The sequence below is a fragment of the Channa argus genome, chromosome 23 (assembly GCF_033026475.1).
Source record: "Channa argus isolate prfri chromosome 23, Channa argus male v1.0, whole genome shotgun sequence".
In the NCBI taxonomy this organism is placed as follows: Eukaryota; Metazoa; Chordata; class Actinopteri; order Anabantiformes; family Channidae; genus Channa; species Channa argus.
Genome location: NC_090219.1, coordinates 9,358,252 through 9,381,021, shown reverse-complemented (window position 1 = coordinate 9,381,021; position 22,770 = coordinate 9,358,252). Strand labels below are relative to the sequence as shown.

At 42.3% G+C, this 22,770-nt stretch overlaps 1 protein-coding gene across 5 annotated transcripts in view; it reads left to right on the top strand.

The window, feature by feature from the left end:
• The window catches only part of LOC137108771 (alpha-1,3-mannosyl-glycoprotein 4-beta-N-acetylglucosaminyltransferase C-like), a 90,470-nt gene that overhangs the window by 2,989 nt on the left and 64,711 nt on the right, over positions 1–22,770 (top strand). Inside the window, exon 1 of one of the 5 annotated variants that reach the window (XM_067493785.1) lies at positions 7,923–8,248. The exons of 3 other annotated variants lie outside the window; for them this stretch is intronic. The gene's annotated coding sequence lies outside the window, so the exon portion shown is untranslated. Of the gene's footprint in view, positions 1–7,922; positions 8,249–22,770 lie in introns of those variants that run through there. One more of the 5 variants, XM_067493787.1, reaches the window with a different exon arrangement.

The following is a 22,770-nucleotide window of genomic DNA, read 5'->3' as shown; positions in this document are numbered from 1 at the left end:
AGGCAAGGTAAAAGGTTCGATCCCCACCTGGCTTTCCATCCGAGACTCAGTCCAACGTTTGCTGGAAGCTGAAGCTCCTGTGGTGATTTAACTCAGCTATTACTCAGCAGCTGTGGGCCAGAAAGGTTGTAGAAAAGAAAACATTCACTTACATATTTTATGAAGTCACACGCTGATTTGTGCACAACAATTTTTATTTTTATTTTTTACCCTTGATGATTTTTTTCACTACTTTAGTGACACTAAAAACATGTGCATTAGCATACAGCACATCTGCACATGAAATCCACACTTCAGAGGAGCAGCCTAGTCTTGAAAAAGGTAAAAAAAAAACAGGTGCATAGAGACAGTGGTGCGGAGAGAGGAGCTGCCCGAGACCCCGTCAAGTCCATTGGACACCGACACATTGCAGTGAATGTCAACCAGTCTTTTCAGTTGTGGCATGAAGCGGATGCGAGACTGGAATGGACAGCGTACTTTTCATAGCTAGGAAATGACTGGGCTCTTAAATAAAACTAGTCACACTCATTCATATTGTACAAGCAATTTAAATAAAGTGATTTTTTTTTTCTTTGAAGGAAGCAGCGGCTTTCATTGACCCTGTGTGCTCAGGCAGAACATAAACCTAAAAAGCTCTAATCCTTCAGACTTTCTGAATGGAATTACATGCGAGCTTATGTCAGCTGTGTTCGCCACAGTTAACACGGACATTTTGATGAAGACAATTTGCTCTATTTATCTTTACACAGTTCATAACATTTGAACGAGGACATTAACTTTTCAGCCATTTCAGCCCCGTTTGTTCAATATGACAGATTTGTTTTTAGCTGTTTATAGGACTGAAAACAAAAAAATTCCAGCACTGAACTTTTAGCTGCCTACAAACACTGACAATTGCAACAGCATCCACTCAGGTAGTCTGGGCAGCAGCTCACTTGATTTTCTTTCTGTGAAAGGTTAGACAAATGCCACAAATAATTGTCGGTCTGCCTCTTGACCGTACCCCCCCCCCCCCCCCCGTGTCTTTCCATGTTGATTATCTGAGGTAATGGAGGTCAGGAATGTCTCTGCAGACAGCCTAAATCTATTGGGCAGCCAGTGACACGAAGGCTGCTTCAGCGATAGAGGATCTGAGCTCCGGTCTATGTTCAGCCGCTGTGAAGAGAAATCTTAGTGTGATTTGCTGATGGACTTCCTGCCCGAGTGAAGAGGTGAAAGAACGGACCATACTTAGAGCGCACTTGGCACCGATGCCAAGATTAGCAGAGAAAGGACAGAGGAAGCAACCCGTGCACGGATCCGGACTGAGCATCGTGATGCAAAGAGTGAACATCATGTTATATTCAACCCCGTATTCTCAAGTCAAAAGATGAAGTTTTCTTTTACTTTGGGAAGAGCGCGTGTGTTTTAATCGAGTTCACCTTCACGAGTGTTGAAAGATTGGGAAGTAACTTTTAGAACCTGAACTTGAGCGTCCAACACAAACTCATCGCTGCTGTCATCAGCCTGTGAGAAAAACAATTTCTTTGCAGTTTGCACATTCTGCTGTAGGTCGAATTTCTTCCACTTTTCCTTCTTAACTAAGGCCACAACTGATTAAAGAGTTAAATTATACAAAAAGTGTGTGATGATGTCAATACTGTAACATTTCTGAATGTGAATGATGCATCTGATATTAAATTAGAGATACTGATTCACAGTGTGTTATGATGGAACGATTTATTGGGAGCCTTGGCTTAGAGCCTGAAATACAAACATCTGTGTTTCCCATGTGCATCATCTCATCTGCCCCGTTAATAAATTTATAGAGACCAAATGACACCGTCCTTAAATTCTTACATTCTGCTGCTTTTACAACATTACAATAAACATACGAGTTCAGCTTTACATCTCATTATTTCAGCACTAGATTATAGTGGCAGTGCTCCCGTTGATATTCTCGCATTAATAGGGCTGGAAATCAATTCTAAATGCAACTTTGGTGCAGACATAAATGAGACCATAGAAAATGTGATTTAATAAAACTGAAATTTAGTCATACTTTGCACTACAATGGACAACTTTCATAACTTCACAAATAGTACTTTCAACAGTCCCCAAAGAGAGAATTAATCAAGAGTCAATGACATAAATGATGACTTAAAGATCTGATGCCGGTTCTGAGCTACTCATATCGAACGAGAAGAAGAGGTGGGAAACGCCATGTTCAAGTTCCTGAAGCCAAAGAGTGAAATTACTGCATACCAGCTCACTTTGAGTACTGCTCTGCTATCTGTCAAATAAGTCTTTTAAATAAGACCATGGAAGAAAAAATGGAAAAAGTGGTTTATTATGAAATGTGTAAAGTGATGTGATTGTAACGCAACTTTCATTAGAAATGTGGTGGAGAAAAAGTCAAAGTAGCTATAATTAAATCTACTTAAGTAAAGTTTTCATGTATCTCTACTTTACTTAAGTACAGCAACAACTTACTTGTACTCTGTTACTTTCCACCACTGTACATTCCTAATTTGGGGGAAACCTTTTTTTGCCTGAAGTTATCCATTAAGATTCAAAGACCAATCTCTTGTTTTGCTCAGTTCAAAACGGCTTTGTTAAAAAAAACATACTTGTGTTTCTCAAAGTACAAAAAGCAAGTTGGCTCTAATATTTTAACCCCCCTCAGGTGTATCAAGCTTATTCCTTTTTTATTTTTTCCACATTTATACATAACGGATCTGTATTTATAATAGAAATACCTGTGTCGACGTTTGCCACGTTCAACATAGCCCATCAGGTTTCACTTATTACAAATTACAATAAGGACGAGAGCTGCACTTATTAACTTAATAATCAGGAAGACAAGGTTGAAATTCCCTGATTGGTTGAGACTCGCCCAAGACCATCCGAAGCATCGAAAAGCGCCATGTTTTCAAGTCCTCTCGCGTTACACGCTTATGCTTAAAGTACTTGGAGCTTTTTCAGTTTCAAAGTTTGCTTCAAATTTTCACGCCTAAATAATTGACGTGTAATTGAAGTGTGTGAAGTAAAACGGTCTCGTAGGGACTAGTGTCCAGCGCCAGAGGTTGGGCCACGCTCCCATGGTGGTCCTGGAGCGTCCAGCAGTGACACTAAAGCGTGACCATCAATGTGATATAGCAAAGGATGTAAAAGGTTGGAGCGGTGTGATGCTTTGGAAAGTGTCATCATCTGACCGTAAAAAACGTTTTTAAATACTTCACTGTAAAACACATACAAACAGTAGCAATACGTTCATGGTCCTGCTTCAGGCGTCTAAAGTGTGGCTCACTGCACAATGGTTTCCAAAGGAGTTACATCGGTGAATAGTCATTTTACACAATGTTAAGATACAATGCAATTTCAATCACGTGTCCTTTGTGTATTGAAACTCACCCGTTTATCTTTAAAAAAGTGCAGGATGTAGACAGATCCAACGGCTGCAGTGGGGCTAATTCAAACCACTGCACTTCGTTTTATGACTCATCTATACTTTAACAATTCCCTCTTACGCTGGGTGTTTGATTCTTTCCCCTTTTTTTTCACTTGCTTCGAGAAGGGCTCACAACACTTTTGGGGCATTTCTGTGCACCAGAGTGTTAACTCTCCTCCAGCACTGCACGTACAGTACTGTATGTGTGAGCCTGATGTGCTGTGGAGGTTCAGTTTCCAGATGTCAGGCTGCAGACTGTGGACTGTGGCCTATTCGTACAGTGATTCATTATCACTGGCAAAGCAAAACCCAACCCCAAGCTTAAGACGTTTGTCACGATACGTTTAGCTGATTGTTCGGCCACTTTATTATTTTTGACAGATTTGCAGCTTTGCAGCTTGTATCATCTTTTTATTTGTCAGTTGTTGAAGCTGTAATTAGAGACTGAGCATTTTAAAAATTAGATTTTATGTTTTTTTTTTTCGAATTGTAAGACCTTAAGAACTCAGATAAATAAAACCAGTGCACTGTGATACAAGTTATTTGAGGTGAAAAGAATCAGCTTTGTGGTTTAAAAATCATCCATCTAACCCCTTTTGTTAGCTACACAGCTGATCCTTGAGAGTTGTGAGGGAGCTGGAGCCAATCTGAGCTGCCCAGTTTCAAATCCTGCGTCCCAGTAAAGGGAGACCTCACGCCACTGGGAAAACTGGGAGTTGTTCTAAATAGTGCTTCGTGTGTTGAAAAGCTCAAATTTATGTGATGCTCTGTGGTTGAGCCGGCAGTTTCAGCAAATGTTATCGGCAAGTATCATAGCTGGTGATGCAGTTATGGAGGTTGTTCTGGAAAAGGCACATTATTATGAAAATAATTAGTAAACAATGTAACTTTAGCAGTCTATTAATAAGTTTCCTATTAATTTCATTGTGTCACAAACCAGGTGCCAGTAACATTTAAATTAAGAAGAGAAAAAAAAAGGTGTATAGTTGTTTGGTTTGTTTGCCATCACTGAGAGATTAGGGCAGGTTTATGTCCCTTTTCCAACATCTACAAATACTACAGCTGAATTTCCAGGAGAGTTCATGTATGTCCTTGTGTCTTCGATGATTAAATTACTGTTTGTCTTTATTGATCAGTATTGGAAGAAATAGATCAAGTACTCAGATACTGAGATGAACAAAAAGTGTTGTGTGCATTCCACAATTTCATTAAGTAAAAGTACACGTGTTGTTACAAAATGTACCTGGGTGTAACTACTTTCTCAGGGTTTATTCGATCAGCAATACTAACTAGATCGTAATTGCGAGTGAAAAAGCCCTTTGAGTAGCAGTAGGTAGAAAAGCGCTACACAAATGCCGACCATTTACCATTTGTTCAAGAAAATAACAAGCAACTTATCATAAAATCAGTAGCAAGGCGTGAAAAATTACCTGCATGACTTGTATTGAAAATTACAGGCAGAAACTGGTGTGACAGCAACACTATAAAATAATTTGTGTTATAAAACATATATGTTTTTCTCTCCACTCTGCTGAAAGCAGAGCGAGAACTGTTTGGTTAATGCACTCAGCCACATCAAGGGTTCAGAAGAAGAACACTCGGCTTAGCAAAACTGCTGCCCATAACGGGGAAAAGTTGTCTGTATACAGTGGCAGCGTTAAGACTCCTTGTGTTTTGAAGTGGAATGATCCTACGCCCACTCAAGTTCGCTTTGCCTGCTTTATCTTCCGTCTCCGTGGCCATTTTCCCTCTGCGTCTCTGCCTCTGCCGCTCATTTAGGATAATGTGACTTTCTGCCCATTAGTAGCCGAGAAGGACTACGCTCGCACGGTTTGTCGAGTTCACGTGCACAAAAAAACACATTAATTTGGTGTGGAATACATTCATTATACAGTGGCTTTGCTCGTCACCAACACAGCCACAGAGAAAGGACGTGTTCGACCCCAAAGTGCAAAAATGATTTCGACATGTAAAATAGGATGGATGGGTTTCGGATGTCTGTCTCTGAGATTTCTGCTTTCACCCGAATGCAGCAGAGACGACAGAGGCAGTTTTCATCTGAAATCCTGGCCACCGAAAACCAAATTAAAGGTGAAAATGCAAATGAATACTCAGCAAGAAGTTTGACACAATGATATGAGAGATGTTTTTGTTTCTCCTCAACCTGATGCTGTTATCCCAAAACAAGGTATCTGCCAATGTGATTTCCTCAACTAATACAAGGGCTCTTTCCTCCCCCCCCTAGGATGGGAAATCGGTGTTTTGCAACAGTGTGTTGGTTATATCTGATAATTGAGAGTAAACATATCCAATACTGACCCAGTAATATTTGGACAGATTGTGTGGCGTAAACTTATTTATCTCCCTGGTATTTAGGTGAACTTAAGCGACTTTCAAGCAAAGGGCTGATCGATAACCAAACAGTACTTGCATGGGTGAAGAATTTTGGATTTTGGAGTGTATGTCAGACTAGGCTCTGCTTAATTGTGGCACATTCTACACTACATGTATTTTTAATATAGTAAACAATCATTCACTTGATAATTTCAAGAGTAATCTTAATTATACCTGTTAAAATTCTGTAGAGCAAGTGGGCTGAGCTGTTGTGTACAGTACATTAGAGTTGTAAGAGTCCTCTTGTCTGTAATTAGGGCGGCAGAGATGATAATGGGAGCTAATGGGTTGCGAGACAGCAGCACCAAAGTGTCAAAGAATCAAAGGAAGACAATGAATTCCCTTGTGGAAGTCGCATTGATGACAGCAAACTGACTAAAGGCAAGCTGTGTTTGTTTGGAGAATGGGATTCGGGGGGCTGGTTGAAGTAGGTTGCCTGACATATTGGCTTTTTTTTTTTTTTTTTTTAACATTCACACCAGCTGTTGATGGTGGCGAGAAGCCGCTTTGATCAGGAAGAGGAGGTCTGCTAAAGTTGACGTTGCAGATGTGGACCTGAAGGCGACAGAAGCTGCCTGCCTGCTTGATTTATTCATTTACTTTGTTTTCTTCTCTTAGCAAAGTTAAGAGTAGTGAAGATCTCAAAGTTGGGCCGAAGTCTTCTCTTCGGCATTTAGATCAGGCCCAGCAGCTGTTTGGCAGCTGTTTTAATAACCAGATCACGTGAATTGTACCCCCCCCACCCCACCCCCCTCCAGAATTTGCAGGTATTAAATGTAGAACACCGCACAAAGCCGCTCATCAAACGCATAACTGACTCCAGTAAACAGTGAAACCTTCGTGAATAATTGCTTCAAACTGTTGCTCTGGTGGAGTCACCTGGATTACTAATACATGGCTGAATGTGAGTCTGTCTGTCCTAATATTTGCTCCTCTGCAAGTACCACATTTAACAGTTCTCAGTGAGCCGCAGATTCCTGCTCACTGGAAACGCAGATTGACAAAAGTGCAAACTCCAAAAGTCAGCATTTGCACAAGGCGCCTTGGGAAGGAAATTCAAATAGCACGGTTGATGCACCTGCGACTGAAGCTGCTCATTGTCGTCACTAATTTATCACCGGAATTTCAGGCAGCACAGGTGCTTGAGATGCCAGTAAATAGAGGTCTGGAGATTACTGCTGAAGGAGCTGATTCGCTGGATGTCTGCGGGTCAGGGTACGACAGGAAGCAACTGGAAGTAGTTCAAGTTAGCAAAAACTGAAAATTCACATGCATGAAAAGCCATTTTATAGAAACATTACCGGTTCCTCCAAGAGATGTCGTCTGGAGGCGTTTTTTTTTTTTTTTTTCAGCTAGAAGTACAGAGATATTTTAATATGCCAGAGAAATAAGAGGGAAGTTTTATGGCATCGTGTGGTAAATGATGCTGCGCGGCCGTGGCTCTCTGGATGCAGTGGCGTTTGGATGACGGGGTTGATTTGGGAGGAGATGACGCCAGTGTTCACAGCGTCCCAACGGAGTTTGTTTACATGACTGAAAAAAAAGATGCAAATGATTTAATGTTGGAAATTCCTAAAATGGATGTAAAAAGGATTTCAAATGACCGTAGCACCACGTATAAGACAGGAGAGTGTCGATCATTGAAAGATGTAAAACAGAAGCATTGCTACTATTGAAATCTTTCCATGTTGATAGATCCATTTTATACAAAAAGGCTTTGGCCAAATCTGAGACCTGTTGATGTTGCCGCTTTCTCTGTGTTGCTGAGGCAGATCGATAAATGTCAGTGATTACTTAATATCCTGTTACTTCGGCCACCTCCTTCCCCAGACACACACACACACACACTCATGAATTATTGAAGTGTGTTCTGCTGCTCCAGACACTAAACTAATGAGTCTAGCGCAATACTTTTCATCATGAAACACTTTGCAGGAGTGTGCAGAGTTGGTGTGTGTGTGTGTGTGTGTGTGCCTTTAAAAAGACCGGAAATCTGGGGAGTGGAGGAGAGAACGGTGAAAAGAACCAATAAGAAACAAGGATTTGGAGAAAGTGTTATTGGCACCTTGGCAAGGAGAGTTGTGCTTTAGGGGATAGGGATGTGTGTGTGTGTGTGTGTGTGAGAGAGACAGAGTCAAACAACGTATGAGAAATAGGGAAGAGGATTGGGAAAAGTGAGAGAGAAGGAACATCCATGCGTGGTAGTGGGAAGAACAAAAAAAAAATAAATCCTCATCACCAGACTACTCACTGCCGTTACAATGAGTGTTTATCCCACTTTTCTGAGAGCCAATTATCGTCTCCCGCATGAGTCATGGAGATCATTTAGACTGGTAGCCTGCGCAGAGCATCAGCAGAGCTCCCTCTCCGTACAGACACAGTGAAAGGACTCAGCGCTGAGATGGGTTTAAACGTTTCAGGCAGGTGAGTGTGCAGTTTTTTTTTTTTTACATAACGGTGGCAACACCCTCCTCCTCCTCCTCCTCCTTCCACTTAAACACAGTTTGGTTCATAGTCTCGCATGCGGCTCCCTATGTGTTTCTTTGCACACTGGTGCACACGGGTGGAGGGATATCTGATTCCTCTCTGGCTCCCTCTGCTTTTCCACTTCCCATCCTTCTTCCTGGCTTGTTTTTCTCTCGCTGCCGACAGCGAGTCCGTGTCACGGCGTCTGATCCGGACAAAGTAGCTCGTTCCAGATGTACGGCGTTTTCCCTGGCTAAAACTGCTGAGCCGGGCTGCCGTTTGCCCGTTCCATGAACCAACTTCTCAGACCCTCACCAGTTGTGTTGTCTCCTCGTCACGCCAGTCCGTGTCCCTTGTAATTGGTCTGACATTTAGCCCTTTCTGTCGGCCTGGAGGCACGAATGCAAAACTTTGTCAATGTGTCATGTTTACATGAAGCCATTAGGCAGAGTTTTATCCGCAAGAGAGGGCGCACACCAGGATGAACGTGGAGCTCAGGCTCTTCCCCAAGGACACGTCCACATGTGGTTTGGATGGACGGACTCCTGGGCCACAGCCAAGCCCTCCCCTCCCCTCGTGTGTGCGTTTGCTTCACCTCCTCACAGCTCACTCTTCTCCACCTGCACTCCTACAGTGAGAACTTCATTTCACTTTTTAGGAAAAACGCTCCCCGTGCTCAGAGCAGAGCAGAGGTCAGCAAACAGGTAAAACCTCGGCTGTCCTGTTTGAGTGCTCCAGCGGTGGCGATGAATGGCCTGCCTGGCCCGCTTGGCTCTATTTCACGCCATTGTCTGCTCACGGTGATTAACTGCCGGCGCTTGTGGCTCGAGTGATCCCTGCTTTGTGCTGAGGGCTTGGCTGCAGCCGGCCGAGGGGGGACTGTGGAAAACGGAGGAGGGGGCTGCCTGGATTGGAGGGTCAGCTGATCGGCTCGGAGGTGCGGGAGATTTATGACCCCCCCCCCCCCCCCCCCCCACCCACCCACCCACCCCCAGAACAAAGCTGTGTCTGCTGGGGCACCATAAACCATAAATCAGGGAGAAGTGGGTCAGATCGGGTCAGTGCTCATCTGCTCGCTGCAGATCACTTCTCTCTTTTCCTAAAGTCGCTCCTCTCCTCGTCCTCCTCCTCCTCTTCGCACCTGACTATGCGACACCTTAAGTGACTTTTTTCGGCGTCTTTACCCGTTGTTCGGTTAATTTAGCCGATGCCGTTTTCTTTCTGTGCGCTCGGCGATATTCAGCAGTCAATCAGATTCGCTAATGAACTCATGTTTTCTATTTTGAAATGCCATTAGCTTCTCTAAGTGAATCACCCCTAATCCTTCTATTATCTCCAGCTATGTTAACACTGGTGGCCTTTAGTCTGCGTTCATCTTAATCATCCTAATTATATACTGTTTGTCTTTTTAAGGGGCTGATGAGAGTGAAGTGGCATGTTCTCATAATGGCAGTGACTTGTGACTGATTTCACTCCGCTCCGTCTGATTCCAGTCCCTTTGATTCTGATCGCTGGTTTGACTAGTTTTGTGATTTGTCTTCCCGAGGGCAGCCAAAGCCAATGTGAGAAAATTGATTTTCTGCAGAAGGATTAGCAGTGGGTTTATAGCTATAGGCATGCATTCCATTACAATGATTCATCCGGCATCAGCGCACCAAAGTAGGCTAAACAAATTCTTCATTAGCTGTTGTATAAGGCTGATGTTGTACAAAAACACATAGGCAAACAGCAGACTGTAGTCTCTGCTGTCAAGGCAGTGGGTGACAGGTATGGGAATAGCAATGAATAACTTGAAGCTGTATTTTCGAAGTTCAGACAGCTTGAGTAGGGAGATAAATAATCTCTGCCAGGAAAGATGGATCTTAATTTATTTGTGTCTCTATTGTTGCACAAAGAGTCGTTGCGTGCAGCTGCTGGAAATCAAACAAATGCAAATGCTGGCTGTGGAATGGAAATGCGAGACATTACAAGTCTCTTAGTATGACTGCCGTAACAGCGGGGATTTGTACTTGTGTTTACGATAACACTGATAATATTTTATCCAATTTTAGGGTGTGAAGGAAATAATGCTGCGCTACTCTTCCTCCCTTTATCGTGCTAATGCCCCGACGGTGTGTTAGTTAGTGCAAGTATGGAATTGTCACGCGCATGCGTGTGTATTGTGAAAAGAGAAAACGCCCTCAAGTAATAGATGACAAGAGGATTTAATCATTTGTTGCCTAAGCAACATCACAGGTTTTTTGCTTTTTATCATGCACAGCGAAAAGGCAGAAATGACCTTTCCTGAGCTAAATGTTAATTTATACTGTATACCGTATGAAAAAGGCTTGGACTGCAGAGGAAATGATTCCAGAGTGTTTGGTGTGCTGTTTTTGGCTTTTCACACAGTTTACATCTTGTTCTCAGTCACAGAGTCGTTATGCTGAAGCTTGGTCGCCTCGATGGCTTTTACCGTCGACGTTGCTGTAATGGGTTGTACAAATGGCATAATCGCGTCTCCGGGGTCAACAATTAGGCCTGCGCTTCGTTTATTACTGCAGCTCGGCCCGGTTGCGTTAGCGTGGACGTGGCTCAGGCCCTTTCCAGGGGGGGAAAAAATTGTTGTTTTCGCGCCATTGAAATGGTTCCCACAGCACTTTAGTGGCATTATGATATGGTAATGTACAAACACAAAGCTGCGGTGTGAACGAATCCACAAACACGAGTAAATGGGGAAAGTACACACACAGTTTGAAATTAGTCATTTTTAATATGCAGTTTGAAAAGCACATTTAGATTTAGTCCCAGTCCAACATTTGTGAGCCCTAACTCTAAAACTGTCAAATTTTCGGAGTGAAATAAACGTTTCTGCAACCACAAGAAGCAGCTTAAACATTTTTTTTCCACCCCCCTCACAAAAACAGCCATTTATTTTGTCAGTCACACGCGATCATCACCACAGCTTGGACAATATATGATTAAAATCCCCACTTAATTGATTCTTCTGGATTGTGGAAGACTTCCAGAACACTGTAGAACGCCGCTGCGCTGTGTTAGTTTGTCTCCGGAGAGTTCGCTGTTCTTTGAAGAAAAATGGTTCATTGTGCTTCGAATTCGACATCAGGCATGCATCTGTTCTATGGGTTTAACTCATCGCCATCATCGAGCGTGATAATTTCTCCCCAGACAGCCTTGAATGAGCCATAATGTCATATGCAGCGAATTGATGGCCTTATGCTCAGCGAGAAATAAATCAATGCGCCATACTGAGAGATTTTCAAATTGCTGTATAAAACAGAGCTGCCAGAAGTCACTTTTCTTGAAGGATTCCAGGTACTTTTTGGGCACATTTCAACCATCCATTTGTGAAAATGACATTACTGTACATTCTTGATGAGTGGCTGCAGAATTGAAGTTGCTTTAATCACAATTTGTCCTCCGCTGCGGGAATCAGATTGACAGGTCAGATATTATTCACAGCACTGGGCTTTAATAACCCACAGAGGAATATGAAGATAAGAAAAATGGCCATCAAAGTCTCATTTCACTTCAGCGCTCAACAACCAAGTTCAGACCCGGTGCTAGATTTTCCTGACATTCAAATATGGAGGGAAGAAGAATGAGCCTGAGAGCAGAGTGGAAAACGGGTCTTTTCCTGGAAGACCTGAACATGCTGCATGGTCACATTTCAATGCTAAGCTAACGTCAGACGCTGTCACACTATCACAGTGTTAACAAGAGCACATCGTTTGATCGTTTGACTCTTTGTGTCCTCTTTGTATTTTGTAGCTGACAAACAGCTGTTAAGTTATTAACAACCAGGTGAGAAAGCAAAAGAAAAAGGTTCATCATCTATTTCTCAGTACAAATATTTTTATTTGTTTTTTTTTACTATTGGCTGCTGCACAAAGTTTAAGGTCAAAAGTTAGATGATAACATTGATATTATCTTCATATTAAGCTTAGCACAAAAACTGAAAACAATCTAGAGACCAACGCATTATATCTCATATCTAATTTATGGTTGGAGCTAAACTAGTTGCATCTACTTCCCCTTTCCAGTGTTTATGCTAAACTAAGAAGGGGGCAAGTGTTTTTTCACGTTTAATGTAGTAATAATAAAAGCTTTATTTACAGTTTTTTTTTTATTAAAATCTTAAAGGACAACTTTACTGATTTTCAACTTAATTGCTATGGCTCTATTTCTGGCTTAAATTTCCTACCTTTCCTATATTACATTTCTCTACGTTTCTACCTGAAAAACTCCTCCCGATGACGTCATCGGGAGCAGTTTTTCCAGGTAGAAACGTGGAGATCTTACTTCATTACTATTCAAATGAAGTGATTTCATTGCTCGTGCTACAGAGGACGTAGGCTTGGTCAGTATGCTCTTCCAGAACTCCCCGTTGAAAATCATCTGAACTCTTTATGATGAATTTGTTGTAGCTAAAAATGTGCAGATGTTGTAGTCAGAAAAGTGATACTGTTCAAACAAATCTGACTTTGAATAAAAATGCAATTACTAGGGGACATATAATTTATACATAAAGCATAATTCTTCTTTTCAGTTCATTTCTTCAGCAAAAGTAAACCCCAAAAGTGAAAACTTAAAAAGAAACTTAATTTTCCTTCAAGACATTAACACCCACCCACACATCATGCAACATAATATATCATTACATTCTGCATCACTTTGTAAACACTGATGTACTTGAGATTTTCAGATAAAAACCTGGAACCATGAAATCTGTGCATCTGGGCTTTTTTGTTTTATAAATGGTATCACATTAAAATCCGCTGACCAGATTAGTATGAATACTGCGTTTAAATAGTTTGCCAATAAAAAGGTGTAACAAATACCTTATTATGATGAAGCCGAAAATGGTTTTGGTCTCCTATGTTAGGCAACAATACAAAATTGTGATCAACACCGAGTCTAAAAATAACCAAAGGACGTTCGATTTCTGCATTTCGTATTGTTCTAGTTTAATGTCACCCTCTGCAGTCTGAAGCTAATGTAAGTCAAGGTCTTCATTTAGTTTTTTTTTTTTGCACAATTATTTTAATTAACTGATGTTGTAATGTTACTGGCCAAGAGGCTTCCCAGCGTGCCAGCATCTAACAGTAATGAGCACAGAACATGGTCTCTCTTAAAGTTGCCTAAATTAGAATTTTCGCTCACTGCAGAACTTAAGGCAAATTACACCTCTGCGCCTGCCAAAAGCCTGGCGCTGAAATAAATACTTGTGCTATTCTTAAGTAATGCTGGTTTCTGACACCGTCATAAGAACACAGTACCTTCAGAAAGTAAGAAAATTGTACAAAAAGCTTTTCTTTTCTATTGATTAACCCCCCACACACACACACACGTCCCCCACAGTATCACTGTGGCTGAGTGTTTGAGCCGCAGTTTGGATAAAAGCACTTTTTGGATGAGTTTGTCACAGAGTTACTCACGTGTACATTCAAGCAATCAACATAACATAGGAGATCAAATAGAAATTCGGGTTAAAGTCCCACAGGAAATCACTATATAAACACCGTTTGACAGGATGTGCTGCATCAGCACCTCATTTGGATTTTCTCCATGTATTGTTATCTTTATTAGAAAGTATTTCGTGTCCTGGACCTATAATGTGTGTCAGTAATCTGGTCCTTTAACACCAGGTGGAAAAGGTGGGATCCCACACACACACACACACACACACACACACACACACACACTTTGGGTTTTAGAAGAACTCTTTGATGATCAACAAGAGTCTACTTTACATTGTGTTATTAAAATCGCGCTTTTAGGTTCTGTCATGAGTTCAAACCCCTTTTTGCTGTTGTTGACCGGGGAGGGGGGGGGGGGGGGGGGGGGGTCACGTGGCAGTGTCGGCTACTGCAGCTGCATTTCCCATCCTCGATCCTTCGGGTTCCCGTGTGCGGGGTTGATGTGAGCAGGTAGAGACAGAGCAGCAGCACGAATGGGCGGCAGAGGCAGCAGTGAGGTGGACCAGAGAGATTAGCTGGGAAATTGACACTGACAAATCTCATACATTAACGCTTCCTGGGAGGCAGCTATCGGTAGAAGAGGCGGCAGGTACCATATCCCAGAAATGGCACTGGGCTTCTTTAACACTCCGCTTGCAGCACGTAAGGAAGCCGAACCACCCGGTCGTCTAGCGTGCAGAAGATAAGAAAGCCAGGTGTGCTCGGAGACATTTCGTTTGACTAATGTGTTTACAGCTAGAATAATGAATAGAGCGACGAAGATGAGTGTAATTAATTTGAGCTGTTCTTGCTAAACAACAAAGCAAATACGGGCAAAACTGTTTCATTTCCCTTTGGAGCAAGAGTTTTCCCTCCCACCCCCTTTTTCTCGCCTGCTTTAATAAGATAAAGCCGGCCGACTTTGATAAGGAGCCCTACTTGCTGTTGTTAGTAGCCTGGTCGCCTTTTCATCTGTTCGGAGGGTGTTTGCACAGATTCGCTTTGGAAAATGAAGGACAAAGCCCGTACAGAGCATTTACAAACATTTCGCATCTTTTGAGTGTCCACGTGAAAATGCTTCTTCTACACAATACAACCTTTAATTAACAAATGGAGTTGGATCTTAATTGGGTATGTTGAGACAGGGTCTGCTTTCACGCTGTAAACCTCGTGAAAACAATTGGATATGTTGTACTTTCCTGTGTGTCCTGAGAGCAAAGAGTGTAATTACCCAACATAAACAACTCTTTGGCCTTTGCCCCCAGTACTCGATGTTTGCTTGAGTGTTATTCCCAGCGACTTAACCCCGCTCGAGAGCCTCGTGGTGTGTTCCTTCTATTTTTATTTATTTTTGGACAGTGAAGTTGTTTTCCTGAAAAAAAAAAAAGGGGACCGGTGCCCTTGCTGTTGCCTAGCAACGAACTGAGTCTAAGGGACTTTGCACCTTTGCAGGATCTTTCGCCAACTACCTTGAAACTTATCCTCTTTAGATGTGGAGAAAGTTTGAGTCTACGTCATTATTCGGGGGACAAAGACCAAGCGCCGTTGTCTCTGAAGATGGTTGATTGTTTGTTTGGGCACATGACAGCTTTGGTTTGGTGATTTTGTTTGGCCATTCCATCAGAATGAAAACTGTTTTACCACCCATCAGTGTGTGTGTGTGTGTGTGTGTGTGTGCGTTCTGCCGCTTCAGGTCAATTCAAAATAGGCTCAATTCAGTATTTGTGCAATATAAAACTCAATTAAAAAAAAAAAAGAAAAGGTTTCATTTTATAACAACCATAAACATTGTAGAGAAGCATCCTGGCAAAGGCAGCTTCACGAAGACCATTTTTCACTCAGAATGGTGATTTCAGACTTTTTTATTTCAGTGGTTCATCAAGGAGACAAGCTGTTAAATATTCATGGCTGCGTTGTGTTCTTAAAATAAGGCTCATTAGCACTCCCAGCCTCTTTTCAAGTTCCGCCTTTCTCTTGTCACTCTCAAAAGAGCAACACAAACATGTTATTCATCTCTCGCTATCTCAGCACTCAAAGTGGGTTAGAATATTAGGCCTACACTGAATGATGCCTATTTTCTTCCCCCCCGTTATAAATCACACCAAACCTAATACTATTGGATGTGAATTCTTCAAGTACCCATAACAGTGTTGATTGAATCAAGTGTTTTCAAAGCGTTTGTGTTGTTGAATTGATCCATTGAAATAGTGGCAACATATGCTTCGAAAAGGATGACAAATATGGTACTACCCCCCCCCCCCCCTCCCCCCTCCTGGCCCCCCAAAACATAATTAAGTGTGGTTAGCACAGCAGCAGACTTTGAAGCTCCTTGTTTCAAACCTTCTGCTGCTTCCTTTGCAGAATTTGCATGTCCCCACTGTGTCCATGTGGGTTCAGTTGAACTGGAGCCACTACCTTGGTATGAATGTGTCTGTGTGTTAGTCGTATTATCGAGAACCTAGAAATCAAGAAAGCTCCCACTTCCATGCAAACAGAGCTACAGGTTTTTTTTTTTTAAGTTCACCATTTGTATGGATCGTGTTTGACTTACAGGGAGACTTCACCAATTTTATACCTGCTTTCCATGGCTTTAGTTGAGGGTGTAAATGTACAATGATGCTTTAAAACTTCGCTCGGACTTTTCTGCATGGAAATATTTCTCTGCTTCCAGCTGAAAAACTCTGAGTGATGTCATCTGGAGGAGTTTTTCATCATTAGGACTGTAGATGGTGCCATCTGGAGGAGCTCTGAAAAAGCAGGCTGATCATGATTAGAACCTCCATAGTGGGAGCAACAAGATGACCTAATCTGAACTGAAGGCTCCTCCAAGTGATGTCATCTGGAGGCTATTTTCAGCTAGAAGTAGAGAGATATTTGAATATAGGGAAGTCAAAAGGTGCGTTCAAAGGCATTTAGGTACATATACTACCCAAACCTGCGTCCATCCGTGAAGTGGTCCTTTAATCTTATCATATACTTAGCGTGAACCGCTTTGAGAGTTGTAGTTAAGCACCACGGACAGTTCCTGCATTTAACCCAAGTGTGCTTCATTGGAAATGCACAGAAGGACCCACTTCAGGAAATCTTTTTATTTGCACCGAGTAGTTGTTCCTCCTTGGGGTTGCATGATTTTGCATTTGTGGCTTTGGCATCATTGTTTAGCAGTATAGTGGGAATTCAGAGCACTTTATTTAATATCAAACTCTTTAATTAAAAAAATAAAACATGTTAATAGATAAGTGGATAATCTCCATCCATTAGTGTCTATCCATTATTTTTTTTTTTTTTTAACTAATCCATCTGTTGCATTCTGGCTGCAAATTGTGAAGATCCACTTTTGTTTCATTATGAGCACCTCCAGCATTTTACACACACACACTTTTAATAAGTCCTTTCAGCAAGGGGTGGGGGATGGGGGGGTTCACCTCTCTCAGAGGCTTTGTCCACCCATAGGCAACCTATTAACATCCATTTTATCAGTGCTTTCATATTTCATTACTAAGTCTATCAAACTTTAATGCAGTTCTGCTTCTACACGTTTGTCTTTTAGTGCAAAGTCTTGTCTGAAATGAAAGCTTCACGTATTAGTCTCTCGGTGGAATCTTTTCCACAGATCCAAAAGGAAATGATAGATTTACACTTTAGCAGCTAGGTTATTCATGACCTCTACACACACACACACACACACACACACACACACATTCCCTATGGCTATCCAAAAGATCTTGGATGGATTGTGGCATGCGAAAGGACATCATTAGTGGTGCAAAATGATTTTGCAGAGCCAAAAACCTGCTGAAAGCAGACGATGGGCCAAATGCCAGTGGTTTCTCCCTCTCTGCAGACATGGCATTCAGGCTGCTGTGCCACACTAGGGTAATGTGCTGCCCTCAGATTGCTGGAGTCCTACTGAGCCTGTGGGATGTGCGATTAGTTTGTGCCCAGAGCTGATATACAGTGGCCAGAGCCAAGCACCAAAACATGAATAGAAAGTGGAGACAGGGAGGAGATTGGAAGGGAAAGGGATAGGCAGAATATGGAGGTGTGTCCATGATGTGCAGGAAACAATTTGAGTGTTTGAGGGGTTTCGTGTGCTAAAGAGAATGCACTTGCCATGGAACTAAATGTTTTTCCAGTGTCCCATGCCAGAATGGTTTCTAGTAAAAATTCATGCCAGTCGCCGAGCGAGCTCTGATGCGAGTGACAGGTTTTAAAACTGGGGGTGACTCTGAATATGGCAGACAGCAATGATGCACATAGCCTTCGCACTTTTAGCGAGCACAGCGCAGATAATCGCAATTCGGCCTCAGGTCAGTGGATCAGAATTTGGTCGGCTTTTCTGTGGTGACATAACAACAATTGATACTTGGCTTGTGGGGCTACTCCCGGGATTGTGTTCCCTGCAATCTGATTGCCTCCAGATGTTACCCTAAATGCTTTTAGTTTGAAAATATTTCGCTTATTAAAACCAAAAAGGGCGTAAAAGTTCAATAAATAGTAGAGCTGCAGGCTGTGCAGTCTGATGACATCGTCTGTTACAGTGTTGGCTATTTTGTTATTAAGTGCTGGGAGAGTTGCTCATGCATCAGGTATTAGTTGAAACTAGCAAAAAAAAACAAAAAAAAACTTGCACGTTACTCAGAAAAGCTTTTGTGTGTGAATGTCTGGTTGACATTTTATCAAGGTGGAGACGTGTGTTTCGCAGCATCGCTCCTAAAGCCAAAACATTCGAACTGGCTGCACTGCCCTTTATATGTTCCCAGCCCGAGTGGAGTTTACCATCTGCTGAGGTAACCAGGGGGTGAACTGCACTAAACCAACCCTTGTAAAGAAAGCAGAATAAAAAAAAAAAAGCCAAAATTAAAGCTTTATGTGTTGCTGCTGAAGATCATATGACATGGTTGGTCATGCGCAGCATGTCTGCACCAATGACACCACTTTCCGAACAAGACGTTTACTCCTTTTCTGCAGTGGGAAAGGGCCCAGTCCCAATTTCTTATGGAGTTAATGGTGTGCACCTGTTTTTACCCTAATTAGGAAGATGATGCCCACCGACAGGCAAAGCACACAACAGCGAAAAAATCAGGTCATTCACAGACACTGAACACTTTAGTTTATAGACGCGTGCATCACATAGAAATAATAAATCTACTTAAACAGGTTTATCATTTTGTGTAACCTGACAGAAGAACTAAAACATGGACCTCATTTGAAGATAGCTGTTGTCCTTTAGTTCACTGTAGTTCACCTTTTTTTTTCGGGGCAAAACTTCTCATCTCCTCTGAGGAACGTTGGCTCCCGCGAAGACACGACCCTCTTAACGCCGCAATCGGGATTTAATTAACCGCCATATTTCTCACTGTCACTCTGCGTGTTTGTGTTATCATCACAACACCCCTCCGTAGGCTTCACCCATAAATATCATTTACAAGCTCGAAACGCAATGAGGTAGACAGGACGCGCACACACACAAAGAGTTCCCATAGGGAGCAGAAGAGAATAGCAGTTAAATGATCTGGCCTCCTCCAGGACAAGGCAGCATTCAATCACTGACGACAGTGCAGCCCTGAGGAATACGGACAAACATATCATGTTATTGAGAGTTATAAGGTGAAATACACGGGGCTTCACAAACCAGGTTTACGCCGGCTCGCGTGATATCATCTTCTCGCCACCCATTAATTATCAATGTGGACTCATAACATGGTTGATTACTGCCTTAAATTGTCTTCGCGGTCATGGATTCACCGCCGCGTTCACGGGGAAATTACGAACTCAATGAAAAGTGTGACAATCATGAAGATTGATGGTGTTTGTTTTTTATTGGAGTCTTTTCATCTGCTCTGGGCATGGGCATGGTCCTTGGAGAGGGCCATCAGTGTGATGGCTGCTGTCTACACGTGTTATGACTCACGGTTCCCCAAAGCGCTCACAGACTAGAAGTTTTGAAAAAGAAAAAAACAAAAAACAAAAGAGGACCGAAAAACACCGAAAAGACATTAAACCTTGGAACGGAGGCCCTGAAAGAAATGTCTCTATTTTGTGCAGTGGACCATTGTAACATCATATTTAGTTTATACAGACACAGAAACATGCAGAAGGCCACAACGTTTGTTTCCGGCTGCCATCAACTACACTGATGTAGGCCGATGCTCTTATTCCATGGTTATGTTAAAAGCTAAAATCTGGCTTTTTTACTCACAAAGTGGCTCAAATCTGACTATTATTATTTATCATTACCATCATTATTATTATTAATAATAATAAGCTGGCTAAAATCACTAATGCCATGTAACTTTGAGCCTTCCAACTGTTCACAACCACAGTTGCATTCGTGCAGAAGCTGTGTACATTGCAACACCATAAAAAGATCAGACATAAGAATTGAGCTCGGTGTCCTGTAATGGAAACGTGACATCATTTGATGAGCAGGCCTTGTGCTCCAGCACATCTTTCCGTGGCCTCTGACCACCACCTTCTGACTCCCCTCCCATGCCTCATCGCCCTCTGGTGGTTCACAGTGTAGCGACTGCGGCGCCACGTCTCCTCATCCCCATATCCACATGTGGGGTGATTGAAACAAGAGTGAGCTCTTGTCAGGGCCTCAGCCACCATGTAATTGAATTCTACCTTGTTTCACAGAGTGCAACAAAGCATAGCACTGGATAGAAGGTAAATATACTCAGCACTTAGAGACAAACCTGGGCCACGACTGCTCAACAACAAACACAGGCAGAGCTATTGCTTGGAATCATTTACAGACACAGTGCTACCATTAAAGTAAAATGCTGGAGCTGCTGTCTGTGTTATTACTTTGAGACAGGGAGGAGGCATTTTGCTGTTTCCCAGTGAATCCACGTGTCTGTCCATGCGGCTGTTTAAATGGATTTGCAGTAGTCACCATTTAGAATGTGACTTAATATTTAGTTGCAAATCCTTTGCTGGCAATGACTATATCAAGCCTGTGACCCATTGACATCACCAAACCTTTGCATTCTTCTTTGGCGATGCTTTTCCAGGCTTTCAGTGCTCGTTTGTTTTGAGTGGTTACTCCCTTCAGTCTCCTCTTTAGCAGGTAAATAGGGCTGAAGTCTGCAGATTGTCTTGGCCGGTGTACAACCTTCCACTTCGTGCCCCTGATGAACTCCTTTGTTGGTTTGACAGTGTGTTTTGGGTCATTGTCTTGCTGCGTGATGAAGGACCTCCCAATCAGCTTGGATGCATCTTTCTTTAAATTGGCGGACAAAATGTTTCTGTAGACTTCTGAGTTCAATTTGCTGCTGCCATCATGTGTTACATCATCAATCAAGATTAATGAGCCCGTCCCCGAACAAGCCATGCAAGCCCAAGCCACGGCATTATCTTAACTGTCTTCAGCGAAAATAATAAAGGAATTGGCCCCAACTGTTCCAAAACTTTTGGTGGGGTTTTATTTCTGTTGTTGTCCTTCGTGTAAACACAGCAACTATGCGGGAGTCCAGGCAACTCGGCAATTCTGTCCTGCTCATCCCGATGCAGGTTTTTTCGATCCAATCCGATACCTTTAGCATTAGGTACCAGCAAGTACCGATCCCCACATGATACTTACTGCAGTAAATCTTCATTCAATGTTTATCTAACATCAGATACACTGTATATTTCACCATATACTCCGGCCAAAGAAAGTAGCACAAAAGTGTGACCTCAAGCTTGAATACAGGAGAGTTAAACTAAATACTTTCAACTTTATTTAAAATATGCTCAGAGCAATTCCCACACTGATATTTAGTATTGGATCATTTAGTGTAAAATAGATTGAATGATATAATAATATTTCACCTTATAACTGGTTGTATATCAGAACGTAAGAGACTTTCTTTTTGTTGTTTTCATAAATAATGTCCGTCATCTGCAGAAGACTTCTAGTACAGTGTGTTGGTTAAATGGCAACGAAGAGTAAAACGAGCGATGATTTAATTCCGGAAGTAACGTCGGCCTTCACAGGGACCATGCAGCAGCCAACTCCGATACCCCAAATAATAAACGACGCTATTCCACATAACTCGTGCTGTAATCGTTAAAGCAACTGATTTGACTTGGCAGATTTGTAATGGGACTGATTTCAGTCATGACTGAAAAATGGTTCTTGTTTATGCAGGCCTTCAACTGCTAATCAGATATGAAAGGGATGTGTCAGACGTTGGTTCAGCTCATAAAAGATAAACACTTTCGCTGTGTAATTGTTGGTTCAGTCTTGTCGTTTCCAATTTCCTCACCGCCGTCTCTGCACCGCCCCGGTTGGTGGGAAGGTGTGTGTGTGTGTTCTTAGTGTATGTGTGTGTTTTTATAGTTTAAGAACGGGTACAAGGAGGCACAACTCCAGTCTTTTGGAGGACAAATGGGATTACATTGTCGAGGCTGCTCCAAGGCATCGTGGGCATCACTCCACTGAGGCAGGCTCCAGTCGGTGCTCTGTTTGCTGTCGGCTAATCTAAGGAGATGGATTCTCAGTGCAGGGAGTACTCCAGTACAGTTACTGTGCTTAATGGGTTTGACTCCCCAGGATATTGTTTCAATCTAGAGGTCATCATGGTCTTAGCTCAAGCTGAAAACCTCTCAACTCAGGCTGATTTGCTCCTCTGTGTTTCCAAGGACTTTTTTTTTTTTTTTTTCTCCCAGTACTTCAATACTAATTACTGCGAAAACATCCAGTGGAGAGCAACTTTACTAACTAGTGTAATTTACGAGGCTCCTAAAAGTGATGTAGGAGAGCTGTGCCTCAGGAGGTAGAGCAATTTGTCCGGCAACTGCAGGGTCGTGGTTCAACCCCCAGCTCCTCCACCGAAGTTACTTGCTCTGCAGTGTTGTCTTAGCTCACACTTAGCTAAAAATTCAATCATTCAACTAAAAATGAATTTGATCACAATCAAAAAAAAATTGAACTAGTTCATGTTCCTCAGTTGTCAAACCCATGTAATTCGCATTACTTGTGTTGCACGCAGGGCTGGTGGGTAGTGGTTGTGCTATAGACCATTTAAAAAAATG